The 20,409-nt window shown below is 40.7% G+C and overlaps 1 protein-coding gene across 5 annotated transcripts in view; it reads right to left on the reverse strand.

Annotated features, from left to right (window-relative positions):
* The window catches only part of cdk18 (cyclin dependent kinase 18), a 53,201-nt gene extending 36,934 nt beyond the window's left edge, over positions 1-16,267 (reverse strand). For all 5 annotated transcript variants that reach the window (XR_010802609.1, XM_066670677.1, XM_066670680.1 and 2 more), the window contains exon 1: positions 15,895-16,267. The gene's annotated coding sequence lies outside the window, so the exon portion shown is untranslated. The remainder of the gene's footprint in view (positions 1-15,894) is intronic.
* Between the last annotated feature and the right edge of the window lie 4,142 nt (positions 16,268-20,409).

Consider the following 20,409-nt stretch of genomic DNA (forward strand, 5'->3'; position numbering starts at 1 on the left):
ATCAATGCTAGCAATTCACCACACACTTTTTTAAAGTACTGGGGCAATGCCCCATCACTTTCTCATTAAGTTCAGGTCAGGTATTTCATCAACAGCAACAACAACAGTAAAACACACTCTCTAACCGCACCGACTGCTGACCTGTGGACACAAACAGACAGACAGTCAGAAGCAATTAAAATCTCCAATTCACCTGGGGTCTGGATATTTCCTTTAAAGCTCAGTTTATTGTTCAGTGAGATGTTTGCCACAACCCACTGACCAGTCTCTACTCTTCTCAGAAGGCTTTTACAAAAGCTATTGGAACATATCTATGAGAATTTGATTTTATCCTGTCACTAGAGTGTTGGGAAGGTGAGTTGCTGATGATGGATGATTAGTTCCGGATTACTAATGTCACTCCAGCTCATCCCAAAGGTACTGAACGAATCTTCTTAACTCCAGAGAATGTAGTGCCACTGCTCTACAGGTGAGCGCTCAGGGGGATTTAAACCTTGGTAGCCAAGATTTGGCCTTTAGGGTCAGGAAAATATGCAACTTGACTACATGGAGTGGACATCTGCTTGGTAAATACCACTCTCGGCAATTTTGCAAAACAACAGGAAAAAAAAAAACCAGAAATCCAAAACCAACATACCATATTTAATCTAATGGTATGACTTGTCTTTTTCCCAAAACATGGAAAGCTGACCTACGTAGATCCTAAGGTGTGTCCAAAGGACTGACCGATCTGTTCATCTGGAAGCTCTCTTTGTACAAAGCATTTGATTTTGTGTAAAACCATACACCTGCATCCTGCCCTCTCATCTTTTCTAAGATACAAATATGATAAACCCTAAGATATATCACAATTAAATTTTCAAATGTAAATGTAATGCAAGCAAATAAACAGCAATCATTAGCTTTAAAATGTGCAGTATTTGTTCTGTATAAAGTATATGAACTTGGATGGTACGGTGGTGCAGCAGGTAGTGTCGCAGTCGCAAAGTTCCAGGGACCTAGAGGTTGTCGGTTCAAGTCCCGCTCCGTGTGAGGAGTTTGGTATGTTCTCCCTGTGTCCACATGGGTTTCCTCCCACAGTCCAAAAACACACGTTGGTAGGTGGATTGGCGACTCAAAAGTGTCTGTAGGTGTGAGTGTGTGTGTTGCCCTGTGAAGGACTGGCGCCCCCTCCAGGGTGTGTTCCTGCCTTGTGCCCAATGATTCCAGGTAGGCTCTGGACCCACCGCGACCCTGAACTGGATAAGAGGTTACAGACAATGAATGAATGAATATGAACTTCTTTTCATATTTTGACCAGGATTGTCCAAGTGTGTGAGTTTACACAGAGACAAATATAATAATATGATCAATGCCATGTTTATTAAAGGAATGACAATGAGTTTTCCATTATACATCACACTTGTTTTGAAATCCTTGGATAGAACCATGTATGATTCTATACAAAAAAATGGACCTGAAGATTAGCAATTAGTGCAGGTTTTATATCAATTTCCTTTGCCCTGGGCAAACAATGCACAAGCAGCTTGAGCTTGTTGCCCTCAGGCAAACAAACAAGGAAAGTGTGCAGTCTTGTCTTCTTTTTTTTTTTTTTGGCCATTTACCCAGGAGTGATGTTCAAAATCATCCGAGCTCAAAACCGCATGGTTAGAGAAAATGAGGCCTGTGAATTTCTGTAGGGAACGCTTGGATGCGGCCTTGAAGATATTGTTTCACACTTCGGCGAGTCTCAGGAGCTGTTCTGAGCTCCTGAGATAAATAATAGTCGCCAAATTTGAAAAGGCCAATACTCTCCCAGTGTCCTTCAAAGAATAATGCAGGAATGCTGAAAAATTGGGCTGAAAATGTGGCGACGGAGACAAATTGCAAGTTTATTCTCAAAGATGCAAATCAATAGAGGAAGGAAATGCATGACTGCATTTGAATTTATTTGTTAGGAGGCTGAAGCAGAAATAGGGGAGTGACTAACCAAGCACTGGTGTTTAAAGAACTATCTCTCTCTATTCCCTATCTCTCCCTCCCTCTCTCTTCTTCTCTCCTTCCCTATCTGTCTTTACCTCCCTCAGTTTCCTTGTCTCTATTTGTATCCTCCTCCTCCTCCTCTCTCTCCACCAGAGTGGGAAGGCAAAGTGGACATGGAATAAGCAGCAGCAGTCAGGGGTCTAGACAGATTAATGAGACCCTCTCCTGGCCTCTTGGCCCTTCGCTGATCCGCGATAGGAAGATTAAAAGGCTATATTACTCACTGACTGCAGATTGGCTAATGGAACGTCCCAAGCCTTACGCTGGGCTTATTTATTCAATATTAAATATCAGGGAGCCAGCTGTGGCCCAACGTCTGGATCTTCTCCAGCAGTGGAGATGACTCATGGGTTGTTCATGGACTGGCACTCGAACATAATGTAATGTAATGTTTTTTGATACAGAGTAAACGCAAGCTGTGGTGTATCTCCACAGAAAGCATCATAAATGGTACATAATACCACACCTGTCTATGGCTTCAGCCTTACATTCCTCCTGTTCAGGGCAGCGGTGGGACAGGGCATAACAGGGCACCACACACTCACACAGTCACTCACGTCTATGGATTATTCTGAATAGCCAATCCAACTATTTATTTTTCCTTTGGGAGCAAACAGCAACTCCTTGCAGTGACTCAAGGTGGTGCTTGAACCCAAAACCCAGAACCCTGGAGCTGTGTGAGAGTGACAGAGCCACAGCGTTGTGCCCAATCTCACCTCCCCATCCTGATTTCACTCCCCAAGGAATGTTGAAAACAGGGGAGGTGAAGCCAGGAATGGGAGATGGGAGGGAGCTCTGCATGGCTTACATGTGTGGCTGTAAAATTAGCAGGTTTAGTCATTTTGTTTCATTTCTAATGACAAACAAGGTCTGATACAAAAAAAAATGCATTCTAGCCAGACTTACAAACTCACCGCCTGTTCCACCTTAAATGGACTCATAATTACATTTGAGGGCTTTCTCTCACACCTTAGGATGTTAAGAAATTTTGAGATTCCCTCTACCTTAAACAGAGCTTGGTAACATTAACATTAATGTCCACATTAAATGGTTTAGAGTTATGTTCAAACACAGTTCTCTTTGGGCTGTAAAAGCTACAGGTTTTGCAAATATTTTGCAAGTATTTCCAAAATAAACCAACAAAACTAGGGTTTATAAATGTATCTTTATAAATTACCTGTTAAACAAACCTAATACAAATGTTTACTATCTTATCTCACATGATGAACACAAGGCAAAATTAAAAAAAAAAACAAGACTGCAGAGTTTATTGTATGTTTATGTCCATTTTTATGTCTACATTTATGTCTATTAAATATGTACATAGTGTGGCTAATTTTGTGTTGTTTAAAATGAAACATATAATAAAACTTAAATTATTTTAGTTTGTTGTTTAGTTTTGCTTTGAACATTTCATCACTGAACATTTCCGTATCTAAAAAATACAGTCATCATTCAACTCATCATTTTGTCCACAATAATTGTGATATTAAATTGTCATTCCATTTCATATCCATACCTGACTTGACAAATGCTCTTGAATCCTCACAGCAATGTTAACTATTGTGATAGAGTGGGGAGAAAAACTAACGCAGGTGAAAAAGGAACCCTGAATGTGAGATGTTGTCCGAGCCTGACCTGAATAGCCTGGTCCTGTCGGGTTTGGGTGAATATTTCAAGCTCTAATTATACGAGCAAAGGATGTTGTTGACGCACAGGCCTGTGGTCAGATGAGTTTCCGCTCTGCTGCTTCATACACTGGACCTGAGCGCTCATTCACGTACCCGCCTGCTTTCTGCTCTGGCCAGGGGCAAGTGCAGCGCGTGTGGGGCTCGGCACGCTCAGCTCGGACGACCTTGCTGCTTCCATTCACCACACCGCAACAAGCTAGCACTGTGCTTTTTTTCTTCTTCTTGTTATAAGAAACAAAGTAAAAAAAAAAAAAAAACAAAACAAACAAAAAAAAACATTCTCCACTCTCTTTTCTTCACGCTTTCCCAGCTGTATGCGCTTGATTAAGTGTGAATTATAAGTGTGAGAGGGGGGTGGGGTGGGCGAGGTGGAATAATGATGCCTTTAGAGCACATTAGCAGAGCCTCAGGTGGCATCTTCACTTAGTGTGTTGGAGTGTAACTGACCTAGAGTGCTGTATTCCATAAAAGCCCAATAGCTGGAAAATTGAGATGTCTCCAGAAGATGGATGGTCATCCTGACTTGAACGTTCCCTCAATACAATATTCCCGCGCCTGTCAGATTCGCCATTCGTGAAACGAAACCAAGACAAATGAGGAGAGCACGCACAAGAACAACTTAATATTAGACCCCGGCTACAAATGATGGCGCGAGAAGACGATTTGTCATCGCTGTCATCGCTCAATGTGTGCGACAGACACAAATAAACATGCATATCACCCCGCCGTCGCAGTATTAGCCTGTTCTTTGTCGTATGCCGAAGTGTGGCTCTGGTGTGAGTTTGTGCTTATGAAATTCCCCTCATTTTGTGTCCTGTTATTTTTCCAGCTGACATCTTGTCATGTGTCCAACATCAAAAAAACCAGGAGAAGCATGCATCATTTCCAGGCCGTTGGCGTCCTCCGAATCTGCCCCTCCCTCCTCCCCATGCTGCAATAAACATGACCTTTTGTTTCATCCCTCTCTTCTACTCACCCATGGCCAGTGGCGGAGATGTCTCAGACCACAACAAGAGGCTCTTTCTTCACTCGTGTGAATGGTAAAAAACCTTCTGTCTTGTGGTCATCACGCCCCAACAACAAACCCAGTGTTTAAAGCCAAACACCAGGAGCCATAACTTAAGTCTGCTGCCTGGGTCATGCACAGTATGTGTGCTCTCTCAGCAAGCCAAGTGCAGTTTATTTTAAAGGCCCAGGGGCAGCTAAGTGGTCACTTTGTTATTCAACGACCCTTGAGACTTGCACAGTAAGTATGTCCTTGCTGTGCTAGGTGTTAAGGGCTGAAACGAAAAAGACCACCGTGAAGATCCAAACTGGATCTGCCAGAACTAGAGGAAAGCAGATGTCAGAGCTCTGAGCTTTATTTACTGGAAACACAGCTCGTCAGCCACAGTAAACATTACGCAGGAGGAACAGCACCTGAGATAATCCGATAATCAGGTCTGGGAAATGGGATAGTCGGGTACCTCATCGGTTCTTATCTAGAGTCGCTGCCAGAATAAAACTTCACATCTCTTAAAGTAAGGCTACGGAAAACGGTATATTCTTGAATTTGAATGCAAATTTATTCAAAAAGAATCTTCTGTAACAACTTCATGGTCATGGTCCCGGAATTACCAGGACCAAAATATGTGCAAGGAACACAAACTGAAAAGGACATTCTTTTCAAATTTACTGTTGCTTTTGTCAGTTTGCTGCTCATTGCTTTATCCATAGCTTTCCTTTAAGAAAACATCCCCCAGTGTTAATTTTACTGAAAATACTCATAGACTCTATGATACTTAGGTTAAAGACTTGGATTGGTTTTCACCAACTGGGAATAGCTCTGTTCTAATCAAGAGAACCCTCAGTGAAACTTGCAACATAATTATTTTAAACCTGTTCCTGTGATCTAAAATTTGATATCATAACTGAGCAATTTATTTACACACATGGTCCTCGTGTCACAATAATCTACAGGACCATATCTATCCAACCACATGATTTACTGTAAAGTTGCTTAACATTAACATAGCACCCCAGATTAATCTAGCTTGGAAAAATACTACAAATTTAATATTTAAAACTCACAAATATGAGAACAATCAACATGAACTCATCTATCCAAACAGGAATATAAAAGACCCAGCTCCAAACCTCATCCATGATAACAGCATCATCATGACACAGCTTAAAGCCAGCATTTTGTGTAGCATGATGATATTTATAACTAACTGATAACAGTTGAATACAACATGGCATATGACTTAAATTACAAAAATGTACCCCATAACTTAAACAAGAAGGCTACAGTCATGGAGTCATAGGACCATAGAACCCTGCCTGGAGCTACTGCTGGTCAAACTAGGGTCCAACCCAGAAAGCACATTTAAATATGAGCATTGTTAAAATACGTATTGTACTGACACATCTGGAACATTATGATACTACATTACCTTTTATTGCATAATCTGAAAAGTTAAAATAGCCAATTTAGTGCTGTATCAAGTATTTACAGGGCTCTGTTGCCCATGGTAGCCCGTTTCCACACCTGAAATGTCTTGATGATATCAAGTCCACAAATTATATTCTTAATGACATGCCCCATAACTCTGGATGATGTCAAAAGGTCACTTTCTAATTTATGTTAGTTATTATGCTTTGATTTCACCAAATGTCCTTAGTAATATTTCTGACAATATTTTACTGCAGTATTACCATGTCAATGCCCACTTATTAACCATTCATTCACTCATAATCCATAACCACTTAACCCTGATCAAGGTGCATTATAGGGTCACACCTTGGGCATGGTGCCAGTCCATTGCAGTCAAACACTGACCCTGTGACTCACACTTGTGGACATTTCAATACACCTACCGACATGTGCTGTTGGGCTGTGAGAGTAAACCTGAGCACCTGGAGGAAACCTATATAGACACAGGAAGAACACACTAAACTCCTGAGATCAGAGTTATGGATCAAAGCCAGAATTCTGAGATCCTGGATTGTGGACAATGCAATACTAAAATGAGGAACTACAAAAAAATATTTGATCTTGACATTATGCATTTTTTTTAAAAAAGTTCCCAAATTATTAGTTTTTAAAACTTGTTCCATTGCCTTCATCAGTCCAAACTTATAAACTAATAAAATGTTTAGTATGATCATATCATAGTTGCCATTTTTGTCAATTTTTTTTATTTCCACATAATTTGAATTCAGCAACTGTCTTACAAATTGTGTAAAAAATCCATGATGAACGGACCAATAGAAATGCTCCAAAATTACTTGGAATAACATCTTTTTATATTGACTTCCATTGAAATTTAAGAAGGGTTTTTTCCTTCTGTAAAGTTGGTATTTTGGAGATACATGGTTTTGACTGGACAGTGGCAATATCCAAATTCAAAAATTCATGCATTAAAAACACACACAAGTTTTGTTCTCCTCTAGTCACTGAAAATTCCAGCCATTAACAAAGTCTAGGTCTCCCCTAGTCACACTACATCACTGAACCGGGAGGATAAAGTCTTCATCTAGAAGATGTTCTGCATCTTTTCAAACTGCTGCCAATATAGATTTATGACACAGTTTAAAAACGCTTGGAGGAGAACCCTAATGAGCATCTGAATTGGTGAGGGAACGAGTTATCCTACCCACCCAGAAAGTGTGAGGGTAGTTGTGATCTATTGGCCATAAATATCTGAAGCATCACCAGGAGTTAGTTAAGCCACTACAGAGCCAACTAATTAGTTTCCATGTGCTTACTTGTGTGCCTACCAGTGAACATGGAATTATACATTCTGTCTTGGCAGAAATAACCGCTGTTGGCCGAATAGGTTTTGGAACAGCAGCATCACTTTTGAAGATTAGTTCTTTTAATGAAGTAACAAAAGGAGGACACTCTGTTTAAATATTTATTAATTTATCAGTCTCTACATTTCTCAGAACGCTCAGCTTTCTCACTCTAGATTAAGGTTGGCCTAAAACAGTAACTGAATTCAGCTACTTCAAAGTGTACTCACTGTGGACACAGATGTTCAGTTATGCAACGTAAATAATCCCCATACAACAGCATGAAAGAATATGGGATGCTCTGCTGCATTGCCTCTTGGGCTTGGTCACCATGCTCAATGCCAAGCATCAGATAAAGGAGTGTAATGTAAAGTGTTCATTTTGGCAACTGATTTTTGATTTTCTGTTTTAGTTTTTAAGTTAAATTGTGTATTAGTTTTAGTCTCCTTTTATTCACTTAATTATTGTAAATGTTAGTCTAGTTTTAATCCATTAAATAAAAAATAGCCTATTTTAGTCATGTATTTTTAAGTTTTACTATTGTAGCTGTATTATTTATCACTTATTGTACATTACATTTAAAATCAGTAACATCTAAAAATTATAGGAAAAAAATATGGCCATGTTTTCCCTATAATACATTTGGCATTTATTTAACTTTCTTTCATTATACATTCATTATACATTCAAAGTGCACAGCAAACTGAGATTGAGTCGACTTCTGTGCAGCACATACCTCACGCCACCTTCCCTTCACACAAACTACCTAATATTACCCTTTATTTTAGACAAACTGTTGGAAGAGCATAATTGTCAGACCATAATTTAGATCTGTTTCTTGCCATTTGAGATAATCACTGTCCTACTACATTAACTCCTATTATAGCGTTCACTTGACTGGGCGTTTAAACTTTGTTGCCATTCATAGTGAGTCTGAGTCAGTTTAGAGTCTGATGCAAGTACAGCCATACCATAAAATCCTCCAATATATCACGTATACAGCATATTTTGCAGCAAGCGGCGAGGCTGTATGTCCTCCGCTGAAAGCACAGGTCTCCTGCTGACAGCCCAGAGACCGTGTACAAATTTTATGACCTGTAAATGGCCTCAACAAGATATGATTTAGTGAAACGCAATTGTGTTGACAGTTTAACGACCAGCACCACTGCTCCATGTACGGCTCTGTTTGCACTGGGGTGTGACTTTTAGCACATATTCCCCTTGATGTCCTCATACGACCTCGGCAGGACTGGTTTTTTCCTGTTGCTCTGAGAACAGTAGGGTTGCTGCTTCTGATGGAACAATGGAATTTAGTTTATGGAAACAGGTCCTAGATCAGGGCAAAATGGCTCATTAAAAGAGAACAGTATGCAGTGTGATTCATTATAGACTCTCATGACTCATAAGCCACAGTGACCATTCGTAATTACATCTAGAGGTGCTTTTCAAAAAATAACCTAGTTTACATTTAGGAGCAAACACTGATACAATTTAATGACTCTAAATTCAGATGTCTGTGCCGCTTTTGCTGCAGTATCAGCTCCTGATAAGGCTTTAGACTAGAGGTTGGAACACTGCTGTGAAGGTACACTGACGTTCAGCCACAAGAACAATGGTGAGGTCATGTACTTATCTTGAATGGCAGGTTTTGGATGGAATTCCACCATTCTGTTGCCCCATAGCCCAAAGCTTGGGGGCTCGGTACCACTCTAGCTGACAGCTGGCATTGCACGTGGTGACTTTAGGTCATGTGCTGCTGCTTCAGAGACTCCCATTTCATTACATGCATTCCTATGCAGACTGTACAAGCACAACAAAGGCTTAACAAAGTATGCAGAACAACAGATGAACTACAATTTGTAATTACGATATGACAAAAGGAGCTATAAAATGGACAATAAATGTAGGAACAAGGATTTAATTTTTATGTTGTGGCAGAGAGGTGTACAGTGCAATTAAGTAATGACTGGTGAACACAAAAGACTTGATAAAAATGAACTGAAAATGGTCAACTTTTGTTCAATAAATCTGCATGATTAATATTTCAGCCCTAGAGGAACGTCTAAACGAGGGGGGAAAACAACAAAGACTTTTGATTTGGTTAGTGTGGGGTATGCCGCACTAAAGCAGGGATTCAGAATAAACAGCTGCAGAAACATCAGCTTCGCTGTGAAGGTCCAGTTTGTTATGCAGGCAGAACATCTTGCGGCACACTGCGAACCTGGATTTTAAGAGTAGTTATTCATTTATGCATCTTATAATCTGCCCTGCTGTAGATTTGTCAAAACCAGACGGTTAAAATCCATGCAGGACATGGTAGGCCACCACCAATCCTGTCCCTGTCAGATGAACAGCACTTAAAGCTTTCATCTTTGAGAGACATCAGAACATCAATCTCCACTCCTGCTTCAGATCTAAAAACAATCCACAGGTGTTTGTAGCCATCCTCCCACTGCAAGAACATAACTCAACACTGTGGGGCTCTAAGGAAGTGGTGCTGGCCAGAAGACGTTACTGTGTGTTTGAAACTATGTAGATCATGAAAAGCTGAAACTGAAAAACTGAAAGCATATCTCATAAAAACAAAGACAGCTTTGGTACGTGAGCACCGTAAACACTGAAGAAATAGATGCTGAATTTAGTTGTTGATGTAACATTCGAGTAAATATATGTTTTATGGTTTCTTTCCTGATGCTGGAGAATGAATCACTTGTACATAATGGATTTTTGGCTAGGAAATAAATAGAAAAATGGTTCTTGACTTTTCCTCTGTGTTGCACTGTATATAACATAACACAACCAAAGTTACAGATGCTAGACCTGGTCAGCTTCTTCATTTCCTCTCCTGATTTGAAACCCTGATAAATGGTGTTCACTTGACTGATTCCAGATATTGTTTGCCAGTCCAGTCTTCTAAATCCAGCCAGAGGAAAATATGGGCAGTAATGTGCACTATATGTGCTAACATTACTGACATTATATTGACAACAAATGCCAGTCATCAATGATTACCAACATCTCAAAATATTAGTAAATGTTTACAATGAAAAGAAGCACCCTAGAAGTTCATCTTTATATAGATATAACATTTATGATATGATTTGGTATGATTCAGTTGTTTTACAATCACTAAGTGAGCCCCCGTCCACTGGTGGCGCTGTTTCACTAAATCCACTGAAACTCCTGCACCTGAAGAAGAATTACAAAAACAGAGCTGTACCCTATTCACTATTCCCTATTTACTCATTATAGAGTGCATCATTTTAGGGAACTGGACTCTGGAGGGTAGTAAACATTTTCAGACTACTACCTCATGTGGGTTTTTACAAGATGATGCAGTGGATTATGGGTATCTGCTATCCACACGTGTACATGGCTTTTTATAAAACTTTTTGCATTGCACTGTAGGTTTGTTTGAGTGCACTGAAAGTTGTCGACTTTTTTTTGGACAAAACTAGATGGCAGAACCCCAAAAGAGTGCATCATATAGTGAATAGAGGATACACTGTTCTTGGAGAACAATGTACATGAGAAAATCCCACAGCTTCTTACATTTTGGATTTAAAATGTAGGGTTATACCCGAGTTTGGATTAGATTTATTAAATAGTATTAGAATACAATTTTAAGTTTAAGGCTGATTTTTTTCACACTATGTAGGCCTCAGAAATCCTTGTGTACATCCAAGAAGTGTGAACTACACTTTATAAGGTTTACCTACCCTGTATCTACAATTATTGTCCCTTTTTGTCAGCTCCACTTACCATATAGGAGTACATTGTAGGTCTACAATTATACGCTGTAGTCCATCTGCATACATTGTTATCCTACTTTCACCCTATTCTTCAATAGTCAGGACCCCCACAGAACAGGCACTTTTTCCCACTTCCCTCCATTTTGCCCTATGATGGATATAAGGCTGAGACGAAATTATTAGAGGCTAATTATACATGCAATTATGTCTGCATTCACTTCTCTCATAGATTTGTGCTGATGTCGCCAGGACACAGCTGACCGCTCGATAACTTCTAAGCTTTCCAATTACTTCCAATGCATCTGCAGATCTCACGTAGAGAACCAAAATGCCATAATGACAATCAATAAGTTACATAAACTGTGTGGAAGACTGGTGTGGAATCGTCAGCCATGCTAGTTGTGCCACCTAAACAACTCTACCATAAAGAATTGGCAGGTAGCATCAAAGCTGTGGGCTGCAAATGGGAATCTTATTCCCAATCAACACTGACCTTTTTCCTGCTTTGTTATTGATCATTCTTTCATTGACTCATGCCCACAATCTGGGCATGTGTTTCTGCACAACCAAATAGATTCTGTTGCTGTGGCCCTGCTTATCCAGCATTATCTTCCCAAATCCAGGATATTATATGGGAGTTTGTGACCAATTTTGATGAAGTAGCAATTTTTAATCACTCTTAAAATAGGTTTATTCTTGGTTTCTTTAGTTACGATGTTGATTCTAGTTAGAACCAGGCGTTCTTTAAAGAAGTTTCCATTATGGAATGGTTTTTCCCCATTTTAAAAAGGGTTAAGTGGTTCTACCCAGCACCTTTTGGAAAACAGTCCTTTATAGCACCACAAGTGTTCTGTTGTTACAATGTCCAGCTTGTTACAACAGAAGATCCCTTTTTAGTGCTATATAGAACCACATTCTCCATGAATCTGAAGAACCATTTCATTATGTACCTAGTTCTATACAACACTCATGGTCCTAAGAGGATTTGATTACACTCAGCTACAGCAGCAGTAACTAAACTAGACAGTTTCTTCACATACAGCTGCTCTAACTGCATCCCCTTCTATAGACTAGTGCTGTTCCACTTACACTTTATGGAAAACTATTATACAAGTTGTATGTGTGCAGTCAACCCCCTGGTGTGGCTTAAAGTATCGTAATCCACTTATTATAAGAGGTGTCTAAATTTTTTATAGTTAGGGCACAGTGTAGATAAACCACTCTCAGCTGGGTGATCTCAGCTGACAAAGTTACAGTCCATGTCATTAAAGGTCCTGTCAAAACAGAGCACGCTTGTTAGCATTGATGAACAGCATTGTGGGTTTGCGCTGAATGTCAATCAGTAGTGTGCTGGCTGTAGACATGAGAGCTAGCATTGTGCGGGGGTGAATAGGGGCCATTAGTGCACAGGGCTGTGAGCGCTGATGTCAGTGAAGCGTGAGAGGACGGACCGGGGACAGATGGTGAGGAGGGCGGCCTGAGAGATGCTCACCACCTCTGGCCTGCTCTCTGATGGTCATGTTGATTTGACCTTATTTCAAGCCTCATCATGGGCTCCGAGTTAGAGAAACAAATCACAGAGTGGGCAGGAAGCATAGTTACTGGAAATTCTATTCCCGGCTGTAGTAAGGAAACATGGAAACCACATACTTCTACATGTTTCTTCTGAATTTAAGAGTATTTTCAGATTGTTTTTCTGCACTTTTCTGGTAAGGCTTAACAGAAATAATGAGGTCACTTAACAAACCTGGGAGGCTATAACCTTTAGCTAACACTAGGAAATGGGCATGGTACAGCTGCTCCTCTGAGTATCCTCTGAAATGTGTCAATTTTCTAAATATATGTGGTCACTTGAAAGTATCACAAAGTACGGATTCTAAGGGATAATAACAAACAAACCCCTGGTAACATACTGCCATGTTGCTACATGGCTAATACCTTTGCCTGTTACAGTACTGTACTCATTCATTTTCTCATTATCATTCATATTGTTGTTCAACTGTTGTTTACTTCCAGAAGGGAAGTAAAAGTCCTTCCATACCATGCTTCAGTGATCAATCATCTCACTGTATTAACAGAGACATTAGCATGAACACTGCTCAAACATGCACTGTACACACTGCCGCTAATATTTGAGAGCCTCCCTCTCGCTAGTTGACTTTCCGGTTCACCCTCAAAACCTGTGGTCTTTTAAATAGCTTTTTCATTTAGGAATTTACCCATTTCATTTCTCCAAAGTAATTTCTCCCACACTCTTCAGCCAGCTCAGTGTGTGGTGCAATTTGTCTCCAATAAGCAATAAAGCCCTCTATTTGTCACTGTTCGACCGAGACTCAACGGTGCAATTATCCGCAATCACCTTCTCAAGGAGCTTCAGTTCAGCTATGGAAGTGAACTGCTTGAGGTAGAAGAGTAAGCAAAGGCCAGGGAAAAGCCATTTTGTCACACTTCCTTATGCAAGACTAGACCCACAAATCTAGACCTGGGTAAGTAATGTTTTAGATACAGGGACTGCACTTACCATCTGATTTAGAATTCAGTTTAATCTGCATAACAGTATAATGTTCCAGATCTGAAGTTTGCCTTACTCAGCCGATTACTTAGGTTATCTCTACCCGTCTGGAGATAAATTTAGTCTGGAGAGTTTGTCTGAGGGCAAATGTTCCAAGCAACGCTACAGAGATAAATGCAGAACACAGCTCATATTTCAAAGCCCAACTTCAAACAGAGATGCTGATCAAATGTAAACGGTACATCTTCAAACTATATAAAGCCTTTTTCTGACTAGTCCTTCAAGCACTTTTTGCTTAAAGTCGCATGATAAAAGATTGTACGGTTAAAACAGAAAGGAGGATTGCTGAATATGCTGCTGGGTTTCTTTTTTCAACGTGTTTTTACCAATTAAATTTGCATAAATGATCTATTTGTAAGATTCTGATATATCGCCCTTGTCCAATTAAAAACCATGTATCTCCAAAAAAGTAACTTTACACAAGACGTTAAAAAAACCTTCTTAACTTTGAACGGAAGTCAAGAAAATATTTTTTTCTATTGTTTTATTCACCATGAAATTTTCACACAATGTGAAGAACAACAGTTGTGTTCAAATAAAGTAGTAAATGTAAAATTGACAAAAATTAAAGTGTATGTTTTTCATTGGAGAGTGACAATATGCAAAACACATTATTCTGATGAAGATGTTAAGCCTATACTTGATCATTCACCTCCTTTAGAATAGTCTTCCAGGCACCAGATTAATCTGCTCAGGCAAGGGTTCAAAGCACAACTGACGTAACAAACTGTTCTTCCACCTGTTGCTTGCAGTTACACATTTCCACCAGAGGGTTCTCCAAATCAGTGCAACCTTAAACACCTGCTATTATTTTGGTCACTTTGCAGTGATGTCCTACTCTCAACCTTGCCATGGCATATGTGAAAAGTTAAACTCACTTCACTTGCTTCGAAGTTGGGGACAAGTTTGTCGGTGCTATCTTTGTTTGTACTTCCTGAGTCTCACATTTGATAAATACCCTGCTTGGTTATTTATAGCCATTCTCGCTTACTGTTACCCATACCACTGGTTCCTCTGCCTTTCCATTACAGTGATTAAATGATGCTGTGTGGACGAGTGTCTCTGGGAAGAGTTCATTCAGATAGGGGCCAGGTCATGTAAACACAGTCATGTGTCTTATCTCAGCTTTGTGATGAAACTGCACAATAAAAGACTGAGCACACATTCATCATCCCAGCGCTTTCTGGAGGCCATTGCAGCCAAGCATGAGGCTGTTTGTGTCAAAACAAATAATGCTGAGCACACATGACAGTGTACAAGTGTGTTTGTTTGCTTTTGTGTGTGTGTGACTGCGTGTCTATATAAATATACTATCATTGGGACAACTTTGGAAGGGCAAACTGTCTGTTTTGTTGACTTTCTAAGTGGCAACAAGAGTACAGTTTAATGTAAATATACTGTTGACAGTGCAGAAGTTTTGACAATATGCATTGTTTTATTGTTTATTCCAATTTGTTAAACACATTAATATACATTATACTACATTAGAGGATGTGCCAGCTTGTTCTGATGTCCTATAGTAAGTTAGCATGTCCTTTAATGTGGCATAATGGGTTTAACAAACTGGGATAAACAATAAAACACTGCACAAAGAGTATCAATATATTTCTATGGACTATTGTTTATTCACATTTTTTAAATGTAAACACATTAACATAAGTGATGCTACATTAGAGGATGTGCCATTGGTTTTTCAACACACAAACAAACACCAACTAACTGCCAAACTACCCCTGAACTTTTCCGCTAGAACACAATGTACAGAGCCCAAAACAAGCTCCAACAAAGTACCAAACAAAGCCCACATTATTTGGGCATGTCTGAAACTACAGCAGCAGGGTCTAGCTTCACTTAACACTAATGGCTATTTCAGTGTCTCCACAGACAGCTCATTGAATTAGTCAACAATCAGCAGACCATCACACAACACATGTCCATCCTGACCCATCGTGATCCAGCCTCACACACACACACACATACACACATACACACACAGGCAGGAATGACTAGCCCTAAACCAACAAGGAGCAAGTTCCTCTTTTAGATGGCAGAGCCGGTCTAGAGCAGGTTGAGTACTTACAGTAGTGGAGGCGACTGCAGGAGAGAAGAAGCAGCAGCAGCAGCCCGTCTCTCGTTGCTCTGCTGCCACTGAGAGAGGGAGAGGGAGAGGTGTGGGGGAGTGGGGAATGGGGGAGGGTGGGCTCCAGCTCTGTGGCAGCAGCAGACGCAGATAATCCACAACTGGACGCGTCTTGTTTAGGAGGCGTGAAGTGGATGCAGACTCGTGCTCACTCTTTCCGCCTGTTTCCACAGCCTGCTGCTTCTCTCTCCTGCTTCTCATGCAAGGACCAGCCCCCCCTCCACCTCCCTCCTCCTGTCAGGAGAAGAAAGACAGAGAGAGAGAGTGAATGAGAGAGAGAATGAGGGGTGAAAAAAGAGAAACAACTGAAAATATAAAAGGGAAAAAAAACAGGAAGCAAATGTGTCTCTCTGAAGGATTTTATAATCAGGCTCAGTCTCCGCCTACATTCAGCTTTGGCCCCGCCCCTATTGTTATAGCAACGGCCAATAGCAGAGCCTCGTTGCACGAGCCTTCTCTGCCTGCAGCAAGGCTGTGATTATCTCACACAAGCTAATACAATACGGCTGTGTATGTATATGGGAAGTGTGTGTGATGTTTGGTTGCTGTGGCTCCTTTAAATAGCAAATGTAACCAGTGAAGGCTAAATCGACTACAGCCACTTTTCACACATTCACACACGCAAGCCCTAGAACCCCTCCTAGAGGTTACACACAGCACTGTGCAAATGTCAGAGACCACCCTTCATTTATTTAACTTCCAGTCATTTATTCTCAAGAGGAAAAGTCACAAAGTACATACAAATCTCCTATAATATTTAAATGAGCTGTTTCTGTACACATTTGGGTGGTGAATCACTCTCAGCGCTGCACTGACACCGATGTGGTGGTGGTGGTGTGTTAGCGTGTGTTGCGCTGCTATGAGTGGATCAGGCACAGCAGTGCTGCTGGAGTTTTTAAACCCTTTGCGCACTCACTGTCCACTGTTTGAAACATAACCTTGTTGGTCCACCTTGTACATGTAAAATCAGAAACAGTTGCTCATCTGGTGCTGCAGTTTGTGTTGGTCATCCTCACGTCCTTTATCAGTACACACAGGATGCCGCCCCTAGGATGCGGTTGTCTGGATATTTTGGGTTGGTGGACTATTCTCAGTCCAGCAGTGAAACTGATGTGTTTCAAAAACTCCAGCATCACTGCTGTGTCTGATCCAGTCTTTCCAGCACAACCCATGATCCACAACCCAAATAATGCCTGCTCTGTGGTGGTCCTGACCATTGACGAACAGTGTGATAACGTGTGCAGAGCAATTGATGCACTACATTCTGTGATTGTAGACCTACTAATATTGTACAATTGGTCAGTAGAGCTGATAAAATGCAGCGTGAGGACAAACAGTTGATTTTAGTTTTATGGTTTACAGAAAAAAATATATACAGAGGCTTGCAGCACTAAGCTTGTACAAAAGCTGTTCCCAAGGTTCACTGAAATACTCCTTTTCACACTGACCACACTAATCATACACACCTCAGCTTCCTTACACATTTCTGTTGCAAATGTGTCTACAGTGATTAAAATAGATATTTCTTTGGGAATGCTAACAAGAATTTCCAAAACAGGAGCTCAAAAATGGAATTCTTCATGTTTCTAAGAAAGGAGGAAAACATGATTCATTCTCCTTTCAGTTCTAAAATACTCCATGTGTTACCATCCATCCTTTAGCTGTGAGGACACTGTGGCTCTGAAAGGACATGAAGCTGTTGAGAAGTTGTCACTGAGAATAAGAAATGGACAGAGAAAAAGAAATTTGCCAATGAAACAAAGAAGCTACAATGGAAACATCCCATAATGTGCTTGGGATTACTTCTAAAGCTTATAAACACTGAACTGTGGAGGAAAAATAACCTCTGGAAAGTTTCTCCCTGAACAAGTAAAATATATTAAAATTAGAGGTTGTAATTAGTTATTGAGGTTTTTGGGTATCTTTTTTATGTATCGTTTTGGGTATCGTTTTTTTATTTTTCTTTCCTTTGGCCATTTTGACTCAAAATTAAATAAATAAAAAAGGCTCTTTAGATTCGCACAGTACTTTATGTCCTTTAATTTAACTGCCACCATGTAATTACACTAAAAGAATGCATATTAGACATAATAGCGCAATGAACAATGAAAGCCAATGGAATGATACGGATGTTTTTCTAACAAAAGTTATCATTACTTTTGGAGTTAGAGAACTGTGGAGATGTGAAAATATCCCATAAGAGATTATCATCAGTGATAATTAGCCAAAACATTTTATAGCCTATTAGTTCTGAGTACAAAGAAGAATGACTAATTATGAGAGATAATCATATTTCCTCGGTGCTCCTGTGAAGCATCACATGAAAGTGTTCAAAATCTGCAGATGACATTATGGCAGGCAATAAAACCTCCCGTCTGGAAACCATAGCTCGCCGGCACAACACTATAAGAGTCACGTTGTTCCATAACCTCTGAATGAATGCATCTGAATACAATATTCCTGCATAAAACAAGACCTATCACCTGTAATACAGGGTTAAAGGGTAAATACACCCCCTAGATTCAGTACGAAAGTATTATGTGTGAGTGACTGAGTGAGCATGTGAAATTGTCCACAGGTGAGTGACTGAGTGAGCATGTAAAATTGTCCACAGGTGAGTGACTGAGTGAGCATATGAAATTGTCCACAGGTGTGAGTGACTGAGTGAGCGTGTGAAATTGTCCACAGGTGTGAGTGACTGAGTGAGCGTGTGAAATTGTCCACAGGTGAGTGACTGAGTGAGTGTGTGAAATTGTCCACAGATGTGAGTGACTGAGTGAGTATGTAAAATTGTCCACAGGTGAGTGACTGAGTGAGCATATGAAATTGTCCACAGGTGTGAGTGACTGAGTGAGCGTGTGAAATTGTCCACAGATGTGAGTGACTGAGTGAGTGTGTGAAATTATCCACAGATGTGAGTGACTGAGTGAGTGTGTGAAATTGTCCACAGGTGTGAGTGACTATTTAAAATTGTCCACAGTGGTGAGTGACTGAGTGAGTGTGTGAAATTGTCCACAGGCATGAGTGACTGAGTGAGTATGTAAAATTGTCCACAGGTCAGTGACTGAGTGAGCATATGAAATTGTCCACAGGTGAGTGACTGAGTGAGCATGTGAAATTGTCCACAGGTGTGAGTGACTGAGTGAGTGTGTGAAATTGTCCACAGATGTGAGTGACTGAGTGAGCATGTGAAATTGTCCACAGGTGTGAGTGACTGAGTGAGTGTGTGAAATTGTCCACAGATGTGAGTGACTGAGTGAGCATGTGAAATTGTCCACAGGTGTGAGTGACTATTTAAAATTGTCCACAGTGGTGAGTGACTGAGTGAGCGTGTGAAATTGTCCACAGGTATGAGTGACTAAGTGAGTATGTAAATTTGTCCACAGGGGTGAGTGACTGAGTGAGCGTGTGAAATTGTCCACAGGTGTGAGTGACTGAGTGAGCGTGTGAAATTGTCCACAGGTGTGAGTGACTGAGTGAGCGTGTGAAATTGTCCACAGGTTTGAGTGACTGAGTGAGTGTGTGAAATTGTCCACAGGTGAGTGACTGAGTGAGCATGTGAAATTGTCCAGGGGTGTGAGTGACTGAGTGAGCGTGTGAAATTGTCCACAGGTGAGTGACTGAGTGAGCGTGTGAAATTGTCCACAGGTGTGAGTGACTGAGTGAGCGTGTGAAATTGTCCACAGGTGTGAGTGACTGAGTGAGCGTGTGAAATTGTCCACAGGTGTGAGTGACTGAGTGAGCGTGTGAAATTGTCCACAGGTGAGTGACTGAGTGAGCGTGTGAAATTGTCCACAGGTGAGTGACTGAGTGAGTGTGTGAAATTGTCCACAGGTGTGAGTGACTGAGTGAGCGTGTGAAATTGTCCACAGGTGAGTGACTGAGTGAGCGTGTGAAATTGTCCACAGGTGTGAGTGACTGAGTGAGCATGTGAAATTGTCCACAGGTGTGAGTGAGTGAGTGAGCGTGTGAAATTGTCCACAGGTGTGAGTGACTGAGTGAGCGTGTGAAATTGTCCACAGGTGTGAGTGACTGAGTGAGTGTGTGAAATTGTCCACAGGTGTGAGTGACTGAGTGAGCGTGTGAAATTGTCCACAGGTGTGAGTGACTGAGTGAGTGTGTGAAATTGTCCACAGGTGTGAGTGACTGAGTGAGTGTGTGAAATTGTCCACAGGTGTGAGTGACTGAGTGAGCGTGTGAAATTGTCCACAGGTGTGAGTGACTGAGTGAGTGTGTGATGCTGTGTGATGGACTGGCTCCATGTCCAGGATGTGTTCCTGTCTTGCACCCTAAGATTCCAAGTGGGCTCTGTATCCACAGTGATAATCATCAGAAATAAGCGGTAACAGGAGATGAATAAATGAACAAATTAATGAATGAATGCTTTACTTGGCTTGTTAGAAGCAGAAAAGGCAGTCTTCTATGACTGATTTCTGACTGGGGACACTCTGTACA

Source organism: Hoplias malabaricus, chromosome 5 (genome assembly GCF_029633855.1).
Source record: "Hoplias malabaricus isolate fHopMal1 chromosome 5, fHopMal1.hap1, whole genome shotgun sequence".
Classification (NCBI taxonomy): Eukaryota; Metazoa; Chordata; class Actinopteri; order Characiformes; family Erythrinidae; genus Hoplias; species Hoplias malabaricus.